This window comes from Canis lupus, chromosome 1, assembly GCF_048164855.1.
Source record: "Canis lupus baileyi chromosome 1, mCanLup2.hap1, whole genome shotgun sequence".
Lineage (NCBI taxonomy): Eukaryota > Metazoa > Chordata > Mammalia > Carnivora > Canidae > Canis > Canis lupus.
Genome location: NC_132838.1, coordinates 50,020,217 through 50,044,084, shown reverse-complemented (window position 1 = coordinate 50,044,084; position 23,868 = coordinate 50,020,217). Strand labels below are relative to the sequence as shown.

The 23,868-nt window shown below is 42.5% G+C and overlaps 1 long non-coding RNA gene across 1 annotated transcript; it reads left to right on the top strand.

Annotated features, from left to right (window-relative positions):
* Nucleotides 1-2,483: 2,483 nt before the first annotated feature.
* LOC140635340 (uncharacterized) lies at nucleotides 2,484-6,473 on the top strand. The gene is made up of 5 exons (XR_012032686.1): nucleotides 2,484-2,845; nucleotides 3,279-3,630; nucleotides 4,768-4,815; nucleotides 5,116-5,223; nucleotides 6,173-6,473. It is a non-coding gene; the product is annotated as an uncharacterized lncRNA (long non-coding RNA).
* Nucleotides 6,474-23,868: the final 17,395 nt, after the last annotated feature.

Sequence of the window (23,868 nt, the reverse complement as noted above, 5' to 3'; positions counted from 1 at the left end):
GAAGAATAAATTTGCACAGTGGAAAAAAAAGAGATTTGCGCAGTGGTGGTCCACAAAGGTATCTTGACATTCTCCTGCCCAATTCTGATGGTAATGAGACATCATGCAACAGCAACAGTCTGAGCAGGGCATGGTGATCAGGATTTCCAACCCCTGGGGATGAATATCTGGGTCATGCTACTAGGTAAGCTACCCAGACCAGGAGAGCTGCTGGCTGAGGGGGAGGGGAATCTAGAATGGATAGAAAAGGAGGGAAATGAATAGCATGTGGCCTCAAGGCCACCTATAGCAAAGGAGACCAATCTTACTCTTTCAAGTTTCTCCAGAAAAAGAGACTAACGAGACTCCTGGAGTAGCTGTTTCCAGATGAAATGAAGTCACTAAATGAAGTTGCACAGAATGTGGGCCGTGGTGAATGATGGCATGCTCTCCATGTTCCCTCCTCACAGTCAAGGCACTAACACGTCTCCAGACGGAGGGAATGTTTTCTGCTGAAGGCTCACAACCAGGTGTGGTCCTCTGCTGAAGGAAGCTATCCCACCCGAGGTAACATCCCCTCCCCGGGGGCAGCTTGCATGCAATGATTAGTTGAGGCAAAGATACAAAGGTTCCATCCTCTTACCTCATTAGGGACACACATGTGTATCCTAGTAAATATTTCACAACCGGTTCTCTAGGAAAAAAGCCCTGGCTTGTAATGTTGGGTGGTTTCCATGGTGTAAATGCTCCCATTGTGGCCAATTTCAAGATCAAGCTGACATCACTGAGTGAGAAGCTGGAGGGGATGCGCACAGTCGCTCCCACAAGCCAGTAGGAACCAGTCCGGCATACCACTGCACATCACTAAAAGGGCCATCCGGGTTTCAGAGCTGCCATGGGATGGGCTGAGGCCTGGTGAAACCACATCACAGTTCAACTTGTCCCTCCACCCAATCCCACGTCCTTGTTCCGTCACAGATGTTGGTTCTGAGACACTCCCCAGCACACCTGCTGGCAATTCTCCAGCACAAAGGGTATTTCCGGGGGAACCTGTGCTACAATCATCCCTGGGGTTGGCCACTTTGGGGATCCTGGTTCTGTTCTCTTCTCACTCTGTAGTCTTTCCCTGGGCAACTTCATGCTCTCCCACACGTGGCCATCCCCTCCGGATCCAATGACACTACTCCACTCCAGACTTGGGAAAATAAATTTCCAGATCCTTATGGAAGCCAGACAGGTTTCACTGGTACTTAGAACTCAAAGTACATAAAACAAGCTCATTACCTTTCCTGCCAACCTGCCTTTTCTTCTGTACTCCCTTTCAGCACAATGGTTCACCACCTTCCCAACAGTATATGATTTAAAAACAAAACAAAACCAACCTAGAATTGCCTTTAACAGTTTGCTCACCCTGAACTCCTGCCAGTTGTCTCTGAAGGTTCGCCTCTGCACTCACATCCAGCCTCCACCTTACATAGATCTGTATCATGTCTTACCACACTGTGCTCATAGCCCCAAGGGTCTCTCTGATTCTCTTTGCTCGTCTCCCTGCCCACACGGTCTACACCAACAACCTCCACAGTGGGGTGTGCCTGACAATCCAATGAAAAGCAAAGGGAACTAGGGCTTTTCTCTTCTTTATTTTCGTCCGTTCCTTCCAACATATGGCTTTTAATGTACATGCTATGCCTGTAAATGCTTAAAATTTATAAATACTTTTAGTGGAATGCCTACTCGCTGTTTTTGTTTGATTTTTAGTGATGCATGATCAGAGAAGTTTATAGATACGGCTCTCCATTCCTACTCCACTGACCCTCTTATCACACCAATCTCTCATGTGCCTCCCTCACTCAAAGATGTTTGGTGACTCCCTGGGCTCAAATGATCTCCCTCATTAGATCTTTCTCAATTTTCCGTGCTGTCATCCACTTCATCCCCCATTTATCCAGAGCTCCTAACAGTTTTTTTTTTTTTTTGCCTTTTAATATAGAAATTGATGTAAAACGTCCTTATTCTCTGGTATAATTTAAGCTCATTGAGGACAGAGACTATATTTATATTTTCCCCCAGAATGTAGCACTTCTCCTTGCATATGGAAAATGAATGTTGGTTGAATGAATATTTTAAGTATCCTGTACCTCAAAGATTGATCCTAATAATATATTTTACATCCAAATAAATTGACTTTTTTTGGGGAGAGCACAATGGTAGTTAATAAGACACCGTTCAGGTTTAAACACTTATCCTTTTCGGGGGGGTGGGGGTAGGGGGGAGTCAGTGCTCCACAGCAGTTGCTAGGTTACAGGCCACAGCAACAAAAAGAAGTCACAGGAAGATGTTACCACAAGGTGGCAGAATGACATTGCTCTTCAATATAGGTTTTTTCAGAAGGAATTCTCTTTGGAAGTGTTGTTAGCTTACCCGTTAAGCTACCTTAGAGGCTGACATGTCCCTAGAAGAGAGTGCAGTAGGAGCTGAGGGGTCCTCCTCACCCCTTCCCACTGAGCCCTGACTTTTGCAGAGGGCATCAGAGAAGGGGAGGGCCCATGTCCTGAGCTCACTGCGCTGGGAGGGATTAGGGCTCAGTGGGTCTGTCTCCTGCTCAGCCCTGCCCAGACGCAGCCACCACAGCTTCAGCACTTGGCGGGGAGGGGTAGTCAGGGTGCTAAGGAAGCTTCTGCTGGCAACTTCCCTCCTGCGCCAGGTCCTTCCACAGACCTCAGAGGGCCAAGCAGAAGCTGACATGTGATGATGTGAACAATGGGTACCCCGTATGCCCCTGTGTGTGTAAGCAGCCCATGTTCAGTCATCCAGGGTGCCCACATCACTAGTGCCCTGGACCGAGCAGAAGGCAGACAGCAAAGGAGTAAGTCCTTGGCTTGGACATTTGAGAGGCCAGTGGAGGGGTTCTGGGATTGGGGTATGTGTGTGTGTGTGTGTGTGTGTGTGTGTTGGGGAATAGCAAGGCATTCTGCTCTTACCCTCTCTCCCCAGGACTAGGGGCCTCTTCCCAGAGGGAAGCCCTGAGTAGAGTACAGTGGGGCCCTGGGCTTTGCCCTCTCCATCCCTCAGAACTGCCATATTGTTTGGGGGAGATAAGATCAGAGAGGCCAAGAGCCACCTTCCTGGTAGAACCTGGAGGGACCCAGAGCCAGGCGGAAGGACGGACAGCACCCCCCACCCATGCCAACATGACAAAACAAATGTCACCAAGGTCGAGGCACTGTTTTAAACACTGACTCACTGAATTCTCACGACCACCCCATGAGTGAAATGATTTTAATTTCCATTATTTTCAGGTGTGAAAACGAAGTTTCTGCCCTAGCTAGGCAACAGTGGGGCTGGGCTTCGTGTCCAAGCAGTCTTCAGGCTCATGCCTCCCATTTCAGTGCCCACTGCCTCCCCTGAACGGGGTGTGAGGAAACAAAGGAGGGCTTGGTCTGTAGGGAACTGAGGTCACATGATCTGAGACTCAACTGCAAGTTGTGTGGATCATCCTCCGAAGGCCAATCCAGACATCTGAGCAACCCTAGCAAGGATGAGACCCAGACCCTTCACCCCATCTGTGCCTGACATAAACTACAGTTACTCTGAGGAGAGGAACCAACCAAATGGATTGCTTTCTACCCTCCAGGGAATCCATGACTCAAAGTAAAAATTAAATTCAGTACCAGAAAAGTAAAGAAGAAAATCATTTCTTAGGTCTCTCACTTAGTAGGCTGAGGAAAAGGAAGAAAGCAAACACTATTTGAATATCTACTCTAGCCCAGGTATACCGAGCCTCCCCACAGCAGCAAGGGTTAATAATTCCCCCTCCATGTTAACTGAGCACCACCAGGAGCAGAGGTCGAGGCGCATGTGGAGCCAGAATCCAAACCTAGATCTGTCCAGTGGAAAAACACAGGGCATTTCCACCAAGCCATGAAGCTGGTTATTAGAGGTCAAGTTGCCCATGGCCACCATCTTACAGATGAGGACACTCAGCTCAGAGATGAAATGCAGACTCTTGGCTGCTGCTCATCCCCTCTCCCAGTGCCTCCGACTGGCTCCACAGAAGATATAAGACTCCAGAATCTCCTCTCATTCCGTACAAGTGACTCCTCTCAGTTTGCAACTTCTGGCACCGCCTTATCTCAGATTTTGATAAAGGGAGCTTTGCTGAAAACCTCTTGGCGCTTGTTCAGTAGAGGAATTTTTAAAATCTAAATAGCTTTATTAGGGTACCATTGGCATGCAATAAATTGCATATTGACATACAATAAAATGCCCATTTAAACTGTGTAAGTGTCCATCACTTACACCACTAGCACACTGGAGACTGAAAATATCCATCCCCACCAAGTTTCCTGGTGCCTCTCCTTTGTGATCCCCCTCTCTCCCTCCTCCCCCAAAGCAACTGATGATCTGCTTTCCATCACTATAGATTAGTTGCATTTTGTAGACTTCCGTAGAAATGGATTCACACAGCAGTACTCTTTTTAGTCTGGATTCTTTTACTCAAAATAATTATTTTGAGATTCATCAATGTTTGTCAGTGTATCAATAACTCATTCCTGTGTATTGCTGGGTAATGTGTTGTAACCATTGCTTGTTTATCCATTCACTTATTGATGAACATTTGGGCTGTCTGCTATGAACATCGTGTACATGGTGTTGGACATATGTCTTCTTTTTTCCTAAGTAAATACCTAGGAATGGAGTGGATGGATTGTATGGTAAGTACACCTAACTTTTAAAAATACTATTAAATCATTTTTAAAAATAACTTGCAACATTTTACATTTCCAGCAGAACTGGGAGTTCCACTTTTCCACATCCTGGCCAGCACTTCATATGGTTCGTCTTTTTAATTTTAGCCTTTCTAGTAGGCATGTAGTGTTACCTCACTGTGGTTTTAATTTGCATTTATTTCCCTAGTGTCTAATGATGTTGAATATCTTTTCATGTGTTTATTTGCCATCCTTATATCTTTGGCAAAGTGTCTGTTCAAACTTTCGGCCCATTTTTACATTGGGTTGTTTGTTAATTGCTGAGTTTTGAGAGTTCTTTATATATCCTGGATACAAGTTTTTTTCAGATATATGCCTTCTAAAGATTTCCTCACTGATTATGTATATCTTCTCATTCTCTTAACAGAATCTTTTGAAGATCAGAGCTTTTAATTTTGATGAAATATAATTTTCAATTTGTTATTTTATGGATCATGCATTGTGTTATATGCAAGAAATCTTTGCCTAACCCAAGGTAACAGATCTGCTATGCTTTCATCTAGAAGTTTTATACATTTAGGTCTGCAATCTAATTTAAGCTAGTATTTATATATGGTTCAAGTTATAGATCTGAGTTCATTTTTTTTCATGCGGGTGTATAATTGTTCCAGCACCTTTTGCTGAAAAGACAATTCTTGGGGCACCTGGCTGGCTCAGTTGGTTAAACATGTGACTCTTGATTTCAGGTCAGGTCATGATCTCAGGGTCCTGAGATGGAGCCCTGAGTCAGTCTCTGTGCTCAGTGCAGGGTCTGCTTTGGATTCTTTCTCTCCCTCTGATCCTCCCCCTCCTCCCTCTCTAAAAAAAAAGAAGGAAGGAAGGAAGGAAGGAAGGAAGGAAGGAAGGAAGGAAGGAAGGAAGGGAGGGAAGGAGGGAGGGAGGAAAGAAAGAAGAAAGAAGAAAGAAAGAAAGAAAGAAAGAAAGAAAGAAAGAAAGAAAAGAAAGAAAGAAAGAAAGAAAGAAAGAAAGAAAGAAAGAAAGAAAAGAAAGAAAGAAAGACAATTCTTTCTCTCTTGCATTTCCTTTGAAACTTTATCAAAGATCAGTTGTCCGTATATGCGTGGGTTTATTTCTGGACTCTCTATTCTTCTCATCTACTTGTCTATCTTTATGCCAATGCTATACTGTTTTGATTGCAGTAGTAGAATTTTTTAAAAATATTTTATTTATTTATTCATGAGAGACACAAAGAGAGAAAGAGGCAGAAACAGGAAGAGGGAGAAGCAGTCTCCCCACAGGGAGCCTGATGCGGGACTTGGTCCCAGGACCTCAGGATCATGCCCTGAGCTGGAGGCAGACGCTCAACCCCTGAGCCACCCAGGTATCTCTGCAGCAGTAGAATTTAAGGTGTGATGAGCTTTTAAAAAATGGCCCCAAGGTCCACTCCATCCTAGAGAGTCTGCCTCTCCCTCTTTCCTTCCCAGGACAAGGGGGAAACCTGCATTCTCTTCCCAGAGCTCAGCATGGTTCACCTTTCACTTAAGTAGTCTTCGAACAGCCACCACACAGTTTGCAGCAGAGAATATTCTGAGCTAATGTGGAGAATATAAATGGTGGGATTTCTGCAGAAAATTTACCTCCAAAAGAAGAAGAAGCATTCTTCTGAGAAACAAAGACCGTTAGTGTTCCTAGCACTGGGTCACCCAACTGGACACTTGCTAGCCATTTCTGTAAAGATTTGCAGATAGAGAGACTGAAGTTAACCATTAAAATAAAGTTTGAGAATGATTAAAGAATTTATTGTGCCTGCCCCCTTTCCTCCCCTTTCCTCTTCTAGCGTCACTCCAAATCTCTCTGCTTTGAAAATTTTGAGCCAGTTATGTGCTAAAAAGGAGGTAGAATAAAAGAATCTCTCTCTCTTCTTACACACTAAGGGCATGGTATTGATGAATGTGGGAGCCTGGCAGCAGGGCACTGGAGAATTTGAACAAAACGTTAGGGAAATAGTGTGTATGGAATCTCTCTGTACTATCTTCACAAATTGTAAATATGAAACTATTCTAAAATTAAAATGTTATTTTTAAAAAGCCAGAGTAGCCATTTGAAAGAAAAGTTGGGGAAAGGGAAGGTCTACTAAAACTGCTTTAAAAATAACACTGCAGTTCTAAAAAAAAAAAAAAAAAAAAAAAATCATCCCCTTTGTTAATTATATTCCCAACTGAAAAATGACCATTAACCTTCAACCTTCCAGCTGCTCCTATTTGATTGAATATTAATTTATTTCTTCAAGCTGTAAGGTTGTCTCTAGATGTCCATGGAACCGTGCAAGAGTGTTTTGGTTTCTCCTCAACCTCCCTGGGTGCAAACAGCCTTCCATCTGTTCCTTTTCTCCCCAACCCAAATTGAGTCATTTTTCTGGTTTAATCAGAGATAAGAGGAACAAATATTGAGAGTCTCCTCAAAGGAGAGTCCAGAGATTCTCTGTGCTTGTGGAAGGTATGAAAGCATGGGAATTCAAAGATTCATGGAATTCAGCCTATTGTCATGTATCACCACTGTTCTGACATAATAAAAATGGAGGCCATATGCGCATCCATTCCATGAGCTGGAAATCAGGGTCTCCTGTTGACAAAGGCATTTCACTGAGGAGTAACCTACTAATGGAATAATCCCACATATGAATAAAGACAAAAACACAGGGGTCCATCACTTACTAACACCAACCAGTTGCTTATCTCCTGGGTATAGCTTTGCCCAAGAGGAAGGCCATCCAGTAAACATAGGTGTCAAAATGAAAGGAAAGGCCCTGGAAACTGAACACAACAATGCTTACTACTGAGTGGAATTCCATTAATGTCAGATCTATCTTAGACCTTGTCATAGAGACTCATTACTAAAAAAAAATCACAAGGAGCTAAAGAAGAGATGATTGCATAGTATGTAAAAGGGCAGCGTCAGTCTAAGACTTTGAGGTTCTTACCAATGGGATGGAGAAGGTATTAAAAATTCATTCAAAGGTCAGGTTAATCTTGACCTTTGGTGACCCTCAAGGAAAGCTACCTCCTGGGGTTCACTCATATGTGGGAGCAAGACCTGTGACTTGCTTGTAACCAAGAGAGTATGTCAGAGGTGATGGGATATCACTCCATGATTAAGTATGTAGAAGACTCTCTTTCTAGCAGACATGCTAGACTCTTCCTCGCTGGCCTTGAAAAAGCCACCATGAAGTAAATGGCCATGGTGGACAGGCCTATGTGGCAGAGAACCATGAATGAGTGACCCCTATTTGCTGAAAGCAGCCTCCAACAAGAACCTGAAGGCTTAGTTCTGTGATAAGAAATAAATGAATTCTGGTACAACCAAGGGAGTTTGGGGGCTGACCCTTCTCCAACAGAGCTTCTGATGACCCTACTGCATTGGCCAATATTTTAACTCTAACCTGGTGAGATGTTGCAGCCAAGAACCCAGCTAAGTGATGATCAGAGTCCTAACCCCCAGAAACTCTGAGATTATAAATGTGTTTTTTAAGAAGCTGCTATGTGTGGTAATTTGTTATGCACCAACAGCTACCTAATGCGTAGAGTAAGATATACTTTTGTGTGTTAACCACTTTTACTTTAAAATATAAAAATTTTGTTTCCCTTTGTGCTCCGAGAGGCATCCTTCCCCCACTCCCACTGCCATAGAGGAGACCCTGAAATCCAAGCTTGTGACAGATCCCATCTGAAACACATGATGGTGGAAAAAGTATGGTTTCCTGAATGAAACAAAACAAAACCCAGGATCCCATGACTAGAAGAAAGTAGAAGATGAACATCCTAAAAAATAACAATTTCCCACCTGAGAGTCCAACCCATTTAAAATGAGAGAGGAAGAAATAAACCCAGAGAGGTAAACAGCTTCCAAAATCATCACTCCACACAGGGTTAGAGGCAAAACTCTTTCCCCATCCTTAATCCAGGACTCTTATCACTAGAGCACATTATATGACTAATGTTTTTGGATGATCTTGTTTCTCTGTTCTTTTGACATATTTAGGAATATTTGCTCAGAAAGAAAGCATTAAAATCAAAGTGAAATAATTAGTGAAGATAAACAAAGTTTTAAAAATCCAACAGTGGAATCAAACTTGTTTTTTGGAAGAGAAACACCCATTTGGCTGCCCTTTTCAAACATTTCCAACTGGTTTGTGCATACTTGGGACTTCGAATTACTCCCACAATCAAGAACAACAGAGTAGAAAACATGAACCTGTTAAAGAAAGAAAAAAAAAGAATTCAGTTTTGGCTTCCACTCCTTACCCACCCCCCTTTTCCTTACATGTATAAACTCTCGGGGGTCTTTTATATAAAGAGATGGAAATGTAGGTGCTGTCATTGGAAGAAAGCTTTGACCTTACAGAATCAACTGCTCTCCTTCCCACATCAATAAATGAATGGGTAGAGGGACTTGTTCAGAGTGGGGCAGGGGGACAGGGGTTCAGGGGCTCTAACACTGGCCGGGGGCTCTGATGTGCTTCCTTCCTTCATCATGGGATTTCTGTTGGGTCCAACCATGTTCTGGGAGCTCTGGGAGATTCCAAGGGCAGCAATAGGTGTGTAAGTGGCTTCCTGAGGTCAGAACACAGCTGCTCATTGACCCCACAGTGGCTCTGGTGCCCTCAGAGCAGCTGCATCATGGAATGAGGCCCATACAAGTACTAAATAGCATGTTGTTGGTCAGACCCTCGGAAAATAGCTTCCGGCATTTGCTTCCTCCATTGCCTTCCCCTTTTTATTTCTGCAGGCATGCTCTTGGGGATGGCTCTGCTGCTGCAAAGGTCAAGGGGGCAGGGGAGGACAGAGGTAGCAGAGGAGAGAAACTACGATGCCAAGTCTTGCTGTCTGACTCAGAGCTGAGCAACCTCTGTGAGCGTCTGCTTCTCCCATATAGAATTAAAGTACTAATTGCTACCAACAACCTCACCGTGGGGAGAAAGCGAAATGGCATATGGTTGAGAGTGTGTCTAAGGTATTTAATAAATGCATGGGTGCTGGTCTGAGCCAATTCTACATCCATAACTACTTCTCACCCACAGCTGAGGCCCGAGGGCTTGGAAGTAATCCTGATGGACAATGTGCAGTGCTTGCTGTTTGCCACAGTCACATGCTTTCCTTATAGTAACACTTAATCCTCACAATCTCATATGAGATGAACACTATTATAATCATCCCCACTGTACAGATAAGGAAACTGAGTCATGGAGGGTGAGGCATTCATTTGGAGTAACTAGCTAGTTTGCTAGTATAGCCAGAACACAGACTCAGGTCAAAGGTCCAAAGTCCATACACCTCATCACCACATTCTCTTAGGTAATTAAAGTGTCCCCAAAGAAAGGGACCAAAGAGCCCAGAGACCCATCCTCCCACTTCTCCTTCCTCCCATTCTCCACTACTAGTCACTCAACTCTTCAATTCTAGGACTTTCCTGTCTCACACCCAATTCCTGGATTCCAACCCTCCATGAGCCCCTTCCATCACCACCTCTGTTGGGTCACCTGCTTTCTTGGTGTCCACTGAGCATCTGTAGCCTTCTCAAAATCAACCCCAGCTCCACCCTGCAGCCTGGAAGTGTTCCACCCAACCCAGAGCCTGTCTAGAGGGAAAGGTGGGAAGATTACAATTGTTGATCATTTGGCAGAGAGTGTTTCTTGGTGGCCTATTAAAGCCAATATAGCGTGATTAGACATAAAACACCTGACCACACCAATGTCAGAGTGATGCTAGCCAATCGATGCATGGAACTTACCAAGTGATCTGAAACCCTGGCAGTGAGCTGCCTTTCAGGTAAGCCCCAGGAGGAAAAAGAGACACAACCCTAGAGAAAGAGATCACACTTGAGTTCGGATGAACTGCAACATAGATTTCATAAAATGTTCTGATGAGACCATGGTGGGGAGAAGGAACCATGGGGGGAGAATTGAGCATCCTCCTTTCCAGCATCTTTGAAACAAGGATCTTTGGCACCAATTCAAGCTGTGGGCTGCGTGGTAGAGCCACAGCACACTCCCTCCAAGTCACTTATATGAACGTATTTTTCCTTCTGTCAAACAGTCTTTTGAGCTCATGACAATCTCTTTTTTCCCCCATTTTCAACCTCAAAGGTTTAGTGCATTTCCTGTTGCTGTTTGATAAATTTTACAAATGGAGATCTCTATTCCTTGTAGAGGAATCTGATATTCCAATAGTGGTAGCTTCCAGCATTGTCCAGTCTGGTGATAGTGGTCAGGACGCATCCTCGTGGCCTGGCCACATATCCTCTCATCATTCCTAACCAATTAACCACCAAGATGCTATGGGTGCTGTTAAGTGTGGTTGTATCTGATGAAGTGGGACGAGAAGCAGCAAGAGATGTGTATGATCTATATTAGCAGATCAAGCAGCTACTCACCCACCCCCCACCCCACCAAATGATGGGGTCCTGAACCTGAGACTGAGCTGCCTGGGCATGAGGCTGGAGGAGCCACCACTGCATGGCAAAGTCACCAGTTGGCATCCAGTATGGCTGACCTAGCCACGTCCCTTTCTCCTCGATATCCAAGGGTATTAGCTTGACTGAAGGGCATGACCCTGTCCAACAGAGAAGATCCCTTCTTGGATCAAGAATAACCTTCAGAGATACATATTGAAATACTGATGGACACAATATTGGGATTTGCTTTAACATACTTCAGCAGCAATAAGTACAAATGACAATACTGAAACTGAGTGGGGGAAAGGGAGATGAGCTGCAGAACGTTGACAACTATTGAAGCTAAGCACTGAATTCATGGGAATCCACGATACTATTTTCTCAATGTTTGTCTATATTTGAAATTTCCCATAAGAAAACTTTCTTTTTTAAAGTAGATGTCAAGTTCCCACGCTGGTGTGGAAAGATATAGACACCTCTGACAGACTGGGAGCCAGTCATTTTCTGCTGACATGAGTAGAATGTTGGGGTGAGTATTCTCATACTATGGAGCATGGTACCTTATTTTTGTCTGAGCAGGTCAGTTGTTTGAGATAAGGATTCACATTCATAACCTGATGTGGCCACAGAGCATAGACTGAGACCACAGGAACCCTTCTAATCTGGTGTTTTTTCAACCTGTGCTCTTTGGAACTCCAGGGCTTCTGAGGAGAAGCTCCAGAAGCTCTGAGAGCCAACCTGTCTTGAGCACCTGTGGCATAGCAGGTACCCCTCTAGTGCCAGGAATGCAGTAGTGAGGGAGACCCACCGACCTCTGTCCTCATGGAGTCCCCACTGTGGGAGAAGTGGGGACAGACAAGACAGATGCATACATCCATGGTGACATGGAGAAAACAATGCAGGAGAGGGCAATGGGTCACACTAAGGAAAGGGTCATAATATCCACAGCCTCCCTCCAGAACCCCCAGCTAGCAGAACCTCAGAGGGAGCCAGCAGCAAAGCATCATGTGTTTGCAGAGCCCAACGTCACACAGCTGAGTGCAGGAGGGGGCTGTTGACAGATAACAACTTAGTGACGGGCCCCTGCGAGGGAGAGAGTATTAAGGAGGCAGACACAGCTCCTGCCCTGGTCCTCCTCGAGGTGAGCCTGTGCTTTTCACTCTCCTACCAGGTTCCTGCCTCAGGCTCCAGTGTGTGTGTGTGTGTGTGTGTGTGTGTGTGTGGTGAGGTTATACATAACACAAAATTTACTGTCTTCACCATCTTTAAGTGTACGGTTCAGTGACATTAAGGACATCTGCAGTGTTGTATAACCATCGCCACCGTCCATCTCCAGAACTTCTATATCTTCTCAAACTGAAATTGTGCCCACTGAACAATGATTCCCCATTTCCCCCCACCCCTTGGGTCCCTGCCCCTGGCAACCAGCATTCTACTTATGGCCTGTATGGATTTGACTATTCTAGAGACCTCATGTAAGTAGGATCATAGAGTATTTGTCCTTTTGTGTCTGGCTTATTTCACTTAGCCAAATGCTTCAAAGCTCATCCAGATTGTAGCAGGTGTCAGAATTTTATTTCTTTCAAAAGCAGAATAAAACTCCATTGCATGGATAGACTACATTTTATTCATCCATCCATCCCTTGATGGACATTTTGGGTTGTTTCTACTTTTTTCCTACTTGTGAATAATGTTATAATGAACAGAGTGTACAGATACCTATTTGAGTCCCTGCTTTCTTTTCTACTCAAATCTGATTTGGGTGTATACCTAGGAGTGGAGTTGTTAAGACCCCTAGGTTCACTTTTTAAGGACCTATCACACTGTTTTCCACAGTTACTGCACCACTGTACATTCCCACCAGCAATGTGACAGGGTTCTAAGCCAGCATCCCTCTCATCAATTCAGAGGAAAAACAAACATTGTGGTCATAGCGTCCCAGGCACAGCTGGACTGGGCAGGGAACATGTACATCCAGACCCAGGAGGCAGGAATGCTTGCTTATCACTCAAAGGAACATGAAGGAATGCAACCCCACTAGCTTATGCACATACAAGTGGTTAGTTTAGGTGCATACAAGCAGCTGGTAAGCACTATCCTAACCACATAATCACCAGGTGTACCTAATGAAATCTCTAACATAAGAAAAAAAGATATTTTTCATATCCCAAGTGTCTTGACATAGAACAGACTTCCATAAGACTAGACAAAGTGGCACCATAAGGAACTAAGTAACATCTGTTAACAGGACGTCATGGGCCTCCAACCGGAGGCATCCACTTTCTCCAGAGACCCTCCCCCAAATTTTGCCCTTAAAAACCATAACTTGTAAGCCATTGGGGAGTTCAGGACCATAAGCATTAGCTCCCATGCGCCCGGGTGGCACCACACCAATAAATAGCCTTTCCTCACTGCAAAAGCTCGGTGTCAATATTTTACTGGCTTGTGGCACATCAGGCAGACAAACTCTTGTTTGGCTCCTTCCAGTTCTAATTTCTCCACATCCTTGCTGACACCAGTGAATTTCCACATTTCTGACAACAGCCATCCTCATGAGTGTGAAGTGACCCGTTGTGGATTTTGGCAGGCATTCAGTGTGGACACACTCTTTCGTGGGGTCTTTGTCAAGATGGCACCTCAGTTGTCACCCCTGCAAACTTCCAGTTGACCCAACTCTTCTCTCCTTTCCCAACCAGTTTGGTTTCTTGGCTTTGGCAGCTTCAATATTTCTCAGAAGAGGATTTGTACCTTCTTAGTGGAAGGAGATTAACAAAATGTTGTGAGATGAGAGATGCAGAAAGATATTGCGAAAGCACTTTTCATCTTCCTCAGTGTCTGCAAATATGAACGCTGATGGGGGAGAGAGGCTTCCCCAATCTCATCTGGAGCTGTCACTAGTGGGCAGCTGGGGCCCTCTAGGGATTGAACCACAGAATATATAATTTGATGCTGCAGTTAAAAATTATGCTTCTAAGACATATTTAATAATACCAGAAAATCTTATGATTTCATTTCAGGTGCAAGAAGGTGAATACAAAATAATGACGTTAAATATTTATACATATGCCTTAAAAGAGACTAGAGAAATATATAAAAATGTTAGTAGTTATTTCTGGTATGGGTCACTTTTAATTCTCTCTTTATATTTTTCTACTTCTCAGATCCACTAAAATAAGCACTTAATATCTCTTAATTAGGAAAAAAAAAAACCATGATTAAGCAAACAAGCCAGTGGCTGCAATAGATGCATTGAAGTGGCTGCCAGCAGAGGGGAGCACGTGGAACCGCCTGGAACTTGGCCAGGGAAAAGTAAGGACATAGACAGTGGCTGAGAAGATGCGCCTATTTTTGTTACTGTTTCCATGGTTACCTCAGCCCTTGGTTGGCTCTCTGGGCTGGTGTGGTGTGGACAGACAAAGCTAGGAGAGTTCACATGATACATAAGACCCCCGCTCATTGCCATCCTTAACAGAGAGGACTCCAGAATTAGGAAAAGCACCATTAGCTATTCAGATGTTTACTCATTAGGGATGCTCCTCTTTTCTCTGCTCAAGTGTCATATAAATGGACCTGAAATTGTCCCCATTTTGTTTTCTTCTTCACAGAAGCCAGGACTGTTAGCTCAAAGCCCAAATTAAAATTCTTACACTCAATTGCTTTACATGTAGTCCTAATAAACATTAATTTTCACCATTCAGAGCCTATCCACTTGTACTCTGTGAAACTGTACCCAGCATCTGCTAGCCATGGATAAGAAAACCCTGTCATTATAGAAGACCCTGTATCAGTTAGGGTTCTCCAGAGAAACAGAACCAGTAAGAGATTATTTTATTATTTTTTATTTTATTTTATTATTTTATGGAATTGGCTTGCACAGTTATGGAGGCTGAGAAGTCCCAGATCTGCAGTTGGGAAGCTGGAAACCCAGGTCAGCCACTGGTGTAATTTTCAAGTCAAGTGCAAGTCCAAAGGCAGGAGAATACAATGTCCCAAATTGAAGACAGAGAACAAATTCTCCTCTAATAGATTGACTGAGGCTCACCTACCTCAAGGACCTACCTCAAGGAGGGCATTCTGCTTCACACCGTCTACCAACTCAAATGTCAATCTCATCCAGAAACATCCTCAAAGAAACACCCAGAACCATGTTTACCTAAAAATCTGAACATTCTGTGATCCAGTCAAGTTGACATATACAATTAACCATTAAGACCCCAAGATGCTGTTGCCCTTGGAAGCTCTCTGACCCAGACTCTCCTCCACCCCTGCTGCTGAGCGATACCACCTGAATACATAAGTCCCCTCTATGATTCCCCTCTGCCCTGGGAATTCCAAGGCCCTCTTCACCTTCTGGGTGGTGACCAAGTGCCTGCTGTCTCTGGAGGTTCTGCCCAGAGAAACTTCCCTGCAAGCAGCCTGACCAAGTATCACCCAGTAAAGCTAGTTGTGCAACACTGCCACCCTATGGTTCTGTCGCTTACTTGATCAGCCTAGAATCCCTCAAACTGACCACAATAATCCTATCATGAAAGAACTTTTGTAGGACCCTTCCTGCTCCTGTCCAAACTCTTGAGAAGAAAGTGATCATTTTGAGATCACCATGTCTCTGTATCAAATATGTCACCATGTTCCTTGAATTTTTCATCCCTAGCCCAAGGAATTCTGAAGGGTGTTTTGGAGAAAAGCAGGCAGAGTGAAGTATTCTATTTCCATTTTCTTAGCTTCTGTCAGTCAAATACATAAAGTCAAAGCTTAAACTCAAACTTTGCTAAGACCTTTAGTGGCTCCCAACACTGAGCAGGTTAACATGCCCACCACGTGCCCTCTATGCACCTCAAAGTGAGAACAGCGCTAAACCACGAGACTCAAAACTTAAATATGTGCTGAAGTTGAAAAGAATTTATAGGTTTTTCTCTCTTTTTTTTGCATTTTTTAATTGGAGTTCAATTTGCCAACATATAGCATAACACCCAGTGTTCATCTTGCCAAGTGCCCCCCTCAGTGCCCAACACCCAGTCACCCAACCCCTGCCCCCCTCCCTTTTCACTACCCCTTGTTCACTTCCCAGAGTTAGGTGTCTCTCATGTTTTGTCACCCTCACTGATATCTTCACTCATTTTCTCTCCTTTCCCCTTTATTCCCTTTCACTAATTTTTATATTCCCTATAGATTTTTCTGATTTTTTTCTTGAAAAATGCTAAATATTTTTGTGGAAAATAAATGTTTTATTCAAAAAATATTTGGGGGATCCCTGGGTGGCGCAGCGGTTTGGCGCCTGCCTTTGGCCCAGGGCGCGATCCTGGAGACCCGGGATCGAATCCCACGTCGGGCTCCCGGTGCATGGAGCCTGCTTCTCCCTCTGCCTGTGTCTCTGCCTCTCTCTCTCTCTCTCTGTGACTATCATAAATAAATAAATAATTTAAAAAATATTTGGGGAGGGCACTTGGCTGGCTCAATCTGTAGAGCATGCGACTCTTGATCTCAGGGTTGTAAGTTCAAGCCCCATGTTGGGCATGGAGCCTACTTTATTTTTTTTAAAAAGGTTTATTTATTTTATTTTAGAAAGAGAGAGAGAGAGCAGAGTGGGGGGGGGCAGAAGGAAAGGAAGACAGTCTCTAGCAGATTCTACACTGAGGACAGAGCCCAAAACAAGCCTCAATCTCATGACCTTGAAATCACGATCCAAACTGAAACCACCAAAACCAGGAACCAGTCACTTAAATGATGGCACCCTCAGGTGCCCCATGGAGCCTACTTTAAAAATTATAAATTTTTTTTGTTTGGCTTTGTTTTTGATTCTTGACTTATTGATACACTTAGCCTATGGAAAAAACTTGTGCTGCTTACACATAAGCATGGTACAAAATAGAAACTCTCAAGGCATGACCATATTATTTATGCTTACCATAGTGCATGATGTGTAGAAGACATTCAATAAATGTTGGGATTGCTTTGAGTAGATAAGGTGGAGAATTATAATGACCATTTTAAAGCCACATACTCTAAAGGACTGTATTTTTCCTCCAGCTGACCTCAAGAAATTGAAATAATATAACGTGGAGAGTATCGTACTATATTGATTTATGTATCCCTTGTAACAAGAAAAAATTACCAAAAAATCAGAAGGGAAACATTCTTCATGCACAATCCATGAGAGAAATAATTGGTAAACTGGGCTGTATTAAAATTAAAACCTGCTTTGTGAAAGACAGTGTCAAGAAAATGAGAAGACAGGCCATAGAGTTGTAGAGAAAATATTTGCAAAAGATATATCTGATAAAGGACTATTTATTCAAAGTATAAAAAGAGCTCTCTAAACTCAACAATAAGAAAATAGACAACCTGATTTTAAAATGTGCCAAAGACCTTAACAGACACCTCACTAAAGTAAATATGCAGATGGCAAAAAAGTATGTGAAAGGATGCTCTACATCATATGTCACCAAGAAAATGTAATCTAAAACAACGAGATGCCACAGCTAATAGAATGGCCAAAATCCAGGACACTGACAAGCCCAAATGCTGGGGAGGATGTGGAGCAAAGGAGCTCTCACTGATTGCTGGTGGGCACGTACAACAGTACAGCCAGTTTGGATGACAATTTAGCAGTTTCTTACAAAACTAAATATACTCTTACCATACAACCTAGCAATTGCACACCATGTTATTTACCCAAAGGAGTTAAAAACTCATGTCCACACAAAAATCTGCACATTGATGTAGCTTTACTCATAATTTCCAAATCTTGGAAGCTATCAAGATGTCCTTTGGTAGGTGAATGGATAAATACACTGTGACACTTCCAGACAATAGAATATTACTTAGTACTAAAAAGAAATGAACTGTCAAACCATGAATATAAATTCCTTAAAGGTAACCTTAAATATAAATTATTAAGTGAAGGAATCCAGTCTACAAAGGCCATATACTGTGTGATTTCAATGATTCTACACTCTGGAAAAGGCAAAACTATAGACACACACACACGCACACACACACACACACAAAACAGTGGCTGGCTGGGGTTTCAGGGAGGCAGGAATAGGCAACACACAGAAGTTTTTAGGACATGGGACACCTGGGTAGCTCAGTGATTGAGCATCTGCCTTTGGCTCAGGGTGTGGTCCAGATTTCAGGATCAAGTCCCGCATTGAGCTCCTAGCGGTGAGCCTGCTTCTCCCTCTGCCTCTCTCTGTGTGTCTCTCATGAATAAATAAAATCTTTACTAAATAAATAAATAGAAGTTTTTGGGACAGTGAACATACTCTGTATGATTCTGTAATAATGGGTAAATGCCATTATGCATTTGCCTAAACCCACAGAACATGCAAAACTAAAACTGAACTATAATGTAAACTGCGGACTGTGATTGATTAGGATCTGTCAATATAGGTTCGTGAGTGCTAATTGATGTATCTTGTGGTAGGGGATGGTGGTGATAGGGATGTCTGTGCGCGTGTGAGGCAGGGGGCCTATAGGAAATCTCTGTACCTTCTTCTCAATTTTGTTGTGAACCTAAAACTACTATAACAAAATAAAGTGCTAAAAAAAAAATCCTTCTTAACCAAACATTCAATATTTCTGAATTTAAATAGTGAGATTTTTTTTAAAAGCTCAGATCTCTATTTGGTAAAAGGAGACTGCACTATTACATAACCCTTTCTGTTGCCAAAACCCAATGTAAATTAACTAACAGGTCAAAATTGTACCTTTAAAATATCTGAGACAATTTTTGGATCACTGAAAGGACAGAAGGCAACTGATCTCTAATCTTTCATTTGTCTTGCTATTTGGTAATTAACAAATATATTTAGAAATGCTCTTTCCTTCAGAAAAATATTGTGCTAGAGGAAGAGAGTTAGTATTCCTCATAAAAAAAGATGACAGACGGAACTTATAAAATTCTATTTACAGCGTTTTCAGCAAAAAACTAAAGAATAATTTATTTGGCTTATTAAGCCCAGCCTATCTCTGAAAGCCAACAAAACTCCCAACTCCTGAGTTTTCAAATGTCAGAACCTTGTGATGAAATGTCTTGATATCTACAATCTGTCTGAGGTTATTATCTGCGGAAATGTATTTGCTTCTGCCAAATATATTATTCCCTAAAACACTGGGTGGTTGGGATTCTCTCTTTGTTCAAAGTGACACTAAAATAAGTTCTTATCTTGGGACTCCTGGAGGGGTACATCCTGACAAGGAAAAGCAAGCCAGAGACAGATGAAGCCTTCCAAAACTGCCATTTGGTCTCATATCAGCTCAATCCATGGTTGGATAAAGGTGATTGAACTGAACTCTGTTTGCCTCACCAAAGTCTGCAGTGAACCCCCTCTGGAGGAAAATAGCATTATCCAGAACTTCTAGACTGTTCTTAACCTGGGGTCCATGAATCCCCTAGATTCTTTGGGTTGCAATTAAATATAATTGATTTCTTTGTAATTCCATGGATGTTATTTTCTGCATATAAATCTATTCTAAGGAGTCAGTAGGTTTCACTACTCTGACAAAGAGGTCCTGGAGCACATTTTGCATGTACAATGTCCAGAATTCAGCCAAAAATTACCAGGTATACAAAAAAATCAACAAAAAAAAAAGACCAAGAATAAAAATCTATTGCGTTTATATACACTAGCAACACTTAGGAAGCAACGTTAAAACAAAACAAAAACCCCACCATTTATGACAGTGAGGAAAGATACAGGGTACCTAGAAATAAATCTAATAAAATGTGTTTAAGATCATTACTCAGGAAATAATAAGGCCTTTGTGGAAAGTTATTAAAGAAGACCTATAAATGGGAAAACATATCCTATTCACATGTAAAAAAATATAATATCACAAGGGTATAACTCTCCCCCAAATTGATCTGTATATTCTATACAATTTCAAGCAAAATCTCCACAGAATTTTCATGTAACCTGAAAAGATAATCTAAAATGTGTGTGAAATATCAAAGTATTAAAATAGTTCCTCCAATAGTGAAAGGAAATAAAGGGAAAAGGAGAAGAATGAGCGGGAAATATCAGAGAGGGAGATAGAACATGAGAGACTCCTAACTCTGGGAAACGAACTAGGGGTGGTGGAAAGGGAGGTGGGCGGGGAGTGGGGGTGACTGGGTGACCGGCACTGAGGGGGGCACATAATGGGATGAGTACTGGGTGTTATGCTATATGTTGGCAAATTGAACTCCAATAAAAAAAATAATAAATAATAATAATAAAATAAAATAGTTCCCCAGAAGACTCTGAGACAGGGATACAGGAAAAGTGATTTATTAGGAAGTGTTCCCAGAAAAAACTGGTTGTAAACTGGAGAATGTAAAGGAATTCAAATGTGTATGGGCAGCACATTGGCAACATTTGCTATATATTGCGCCCAAATAAAATGAATAGGGCAAGGGAATTTTCCTATTAGATACCAAAACTTATATAAGGCTATGGTAATTAAAGAACTTTAAGTAATGAAAGCAAATTAAGACTTGACGAAGAAATTTTAAAAAATTTGATCCATGAAAAAATTCAAGGGGCTGGTAGAGCCATGCTCCTCTGAAAGCTCTTGAAAAGAATCCTTTCTTGTCCCTTCCTAGCTTCTGGGTTTTGCTGACCATCTTTGGCATCCCTCTACTTGTAGACATATCTCCAATTTCTGCTTTTGCCTTCACATGGCCATCTTCCCTCCATATGCATCTGTTTTTGCATGGCCTTCTAATAAGGACATGCCATTGGATTCGGTATTTATCCTAATCCACTATGACCTCATCGTACCTTAACTAATTACATCTACAAAGACCTCATTTTGCAAAAACGGTCAAATTCTGAAGTTCTGAGCAGACATGAATTTGGGGAGAGGAGGAATGCAACACAAAGGGCCAAGAATCATAAAAAGATGCTCATCCTCTTTAGCAATAAGTGCAAATCAGGTCTACAACAATGTGTAGTCTAGACTGGTGAACACTGAGAAGTGAAGAGGGGGGTCAGCCACATCCATGTATTTTGGGAGAGTGTGAATTGGTTCACTCCATCTGACCCACCCCACTTCAGAAAACATTGTGCTATTGTTTTGTAAATCTGGCCCAGCAATCCTTCTAGGTTCGTGCCCAAGAGAAATTCTTGCATGAATGTACAAGGAGACATGTAGAGAAAAGCTGCTAAACAGCAATGTTTTCAGTTAAAAAAAAAAAAAAACTAGCTGGAAACTGTCCATTGACAAGAGAATAAGTAGAATGTGGTCTATTTGCCCAGAGGACTATATTTCAGCAGTCAAAATAAATGAACTACACTACACACAATAGCGTAGGTGAGTCCCCTCAACATAATGCTGAGGGGGAAAATGTGCAGAAAACTGCATAGAATAGGATATAATTTTTATACAAAAACACACAAAATGAACTACATATGATCTAGCATACATATATTATGTAGCATGGGTGACAAAATATTAATTGCAAGAGTGTGATAAAAGTGAAATTGCAGGGTAGTGACTGGAGCAGGTGTCAGTAGATTAAAGGTGGATGTCACAGCTGCACTGAGGAGTTTTCACAAGCAGAGGATCTGAGCGTGGCACACAGAAGGGGAAAGAGATTTGTTTTTTCTATGAACGGTTTCTTTGCTCATTCATTCAACAGTTATTGAGAGGCAAAAACTATTGAAGATGAGGCCTCCCTAGAGACTTGAAGATAGAATAGTGGATGGGCCTGGTCTAGATCATTCTGGAAAAGGAAGGTGCTCCAAAAATGAGGAGGAGGGCTGGGGTGCATAAATTTTTTAAGTTTTATTTTAAATCATTTAAGCTTTTTGATGAAAGAGGATATAGATTCCTGCTAATTATTACAGAATTCATTTTTTTCCCATAACTTGTGTACTGTTAATTCTTATCTTTCTCAAACCAAAGTCATTCTTCTTAGTTCATTGCTCAAGTATTTTGTCATGTCCTTTAGCCTTATGGTTTACGGTCTCATTTCTCCTCTACTCTCAAGATGCTTTAGAACTGCCCTTCATGTTTCCAACCCCATCTGTCATGTGTTTTCATGCTGTACCCTCCAACTTGCCAGGTTCTGCTCTGGAACATTTATGTCATTTGGCTCCTTCAAGGGACAGAACCCCAGGACTCGTTTTTGGGAGGAACAACCACCAGGTGAAAAAGACCCCCAAGAGGGAACTTCCAGGTGCTTCCTAGAAATAGTGTCCAGGCCCCAGCCTGGGATCTCCATTACCTGAGATCTCCTTGTCTTGTTTGCAGGCAGGGGCAGCTCAGCTTAACGCAGAACTTTCCTTTGAAAACTGAAAGGAGAACACTGGCATGGCCCCAGCTCCAATTCTCCCATGGAGTTTAACCGTAACATACCAAACTACAGCAGCTGGGCCGGAGGAGGAAGACAGGGACGACGAAGGTGCCAGAACACCAAGGTTTAGTTTTCTTAACGCTAAACCCTACACTGTGAAAGATATTAAGCTTAAAAGAACATCTTAATCCTTCTCAGGGGTTCCTCATGTCACCTACATGACATATACATTTCTCAGCTTCCTCTTCAGGATTAACAGTGAAAGCAGATCTTTGGCCAACATGAGAAAGAATCGAATATTTGAGTCACATGAAGGGTAGAGGCTCTGGGGTCAGACTATTGGAGTTCGAGTTCTGGTTCTACTGTTCACTAGTTTGGGGAGATTGATCTGTAAAATAGAGGTAATAAAAGTATGTGCTGATGATGTTGTGAGTTTTACATAAGATACATGTGTGAAGCTCTGAGAAAAGTATCTGGCAAATAGCTATTTGAGTTATTAGCAGTATTAACCTCTACCTCTCACGAAATAGGTGTGACTATTGACACAAAAAAAAGCCTCATGACTCTGGCTGGTTGGTGTTACTTCTGAACTCACGTGCCTTCCAAAAACTATATATATTGCTGGAAGAGATGTGGAAAATTGCACAACATCGACTCTCCCTTTTCAGTTTAAAACATAAAGGGTCCCTCACATACCCAAACATAAAGCTGTTCAAGGCTCTAGAAGCAATATAGAAATTTGTTGCCTTAGCTTCTTGTGAAATATGATGGAATTGAAAAAAACTCAGACAGCCTTCATTACATATTTTTTTATTATCAACTCATGCACAGTTAGATCATACAAAAAACTATACTATAGAACTCATCATCTTAGGTGTGCAAATTGATGATTGATAGTGTAAATGGAATGAAAAATACCTCCATTTTTTAGAGGTTAATCACCCAAGTGATGAATATTTGCTACCCTGTGATTTTCTTCTTTTTGGGGTTTTCTATTTCGTTACTTCTCTGTAAACCCAGATGAAGGATCCCAGGGCAGGAAGAAGGGAGAGGAAAGGGTGTCACCCAGACATCCCGGACCAGGATCTGGATGTGTTCACTGGAAATGCTCTGAGCTGCAGAGGGAGGCAGGACATGTGTGGAGGGCATGGGGGGCTTACAAATGGGGAAAGGGTGTGTGGAATATTGGGCAGCCAAAGGCATAGGCCGTCGAGGGCATTTGTCATTCTTGAGTGTCCCATTATGTGTAGCATTTGTGGAATGTAGAGACCCAGGTCCCACAGGGGAAGGGAAAGGGGGTAGATGCAGGACATGAGTGTGTCAACGACGCATCCAGCTGTGCTCTTGCCTTGGACTTTGTAGGGACAAATCTGTGACCGGAACATCCTGGTAGTGGCATGCGGAGGTAGCAGGTGGCAGCAGCTCAGCCTCCCAGTGGTGTCCAGGTGA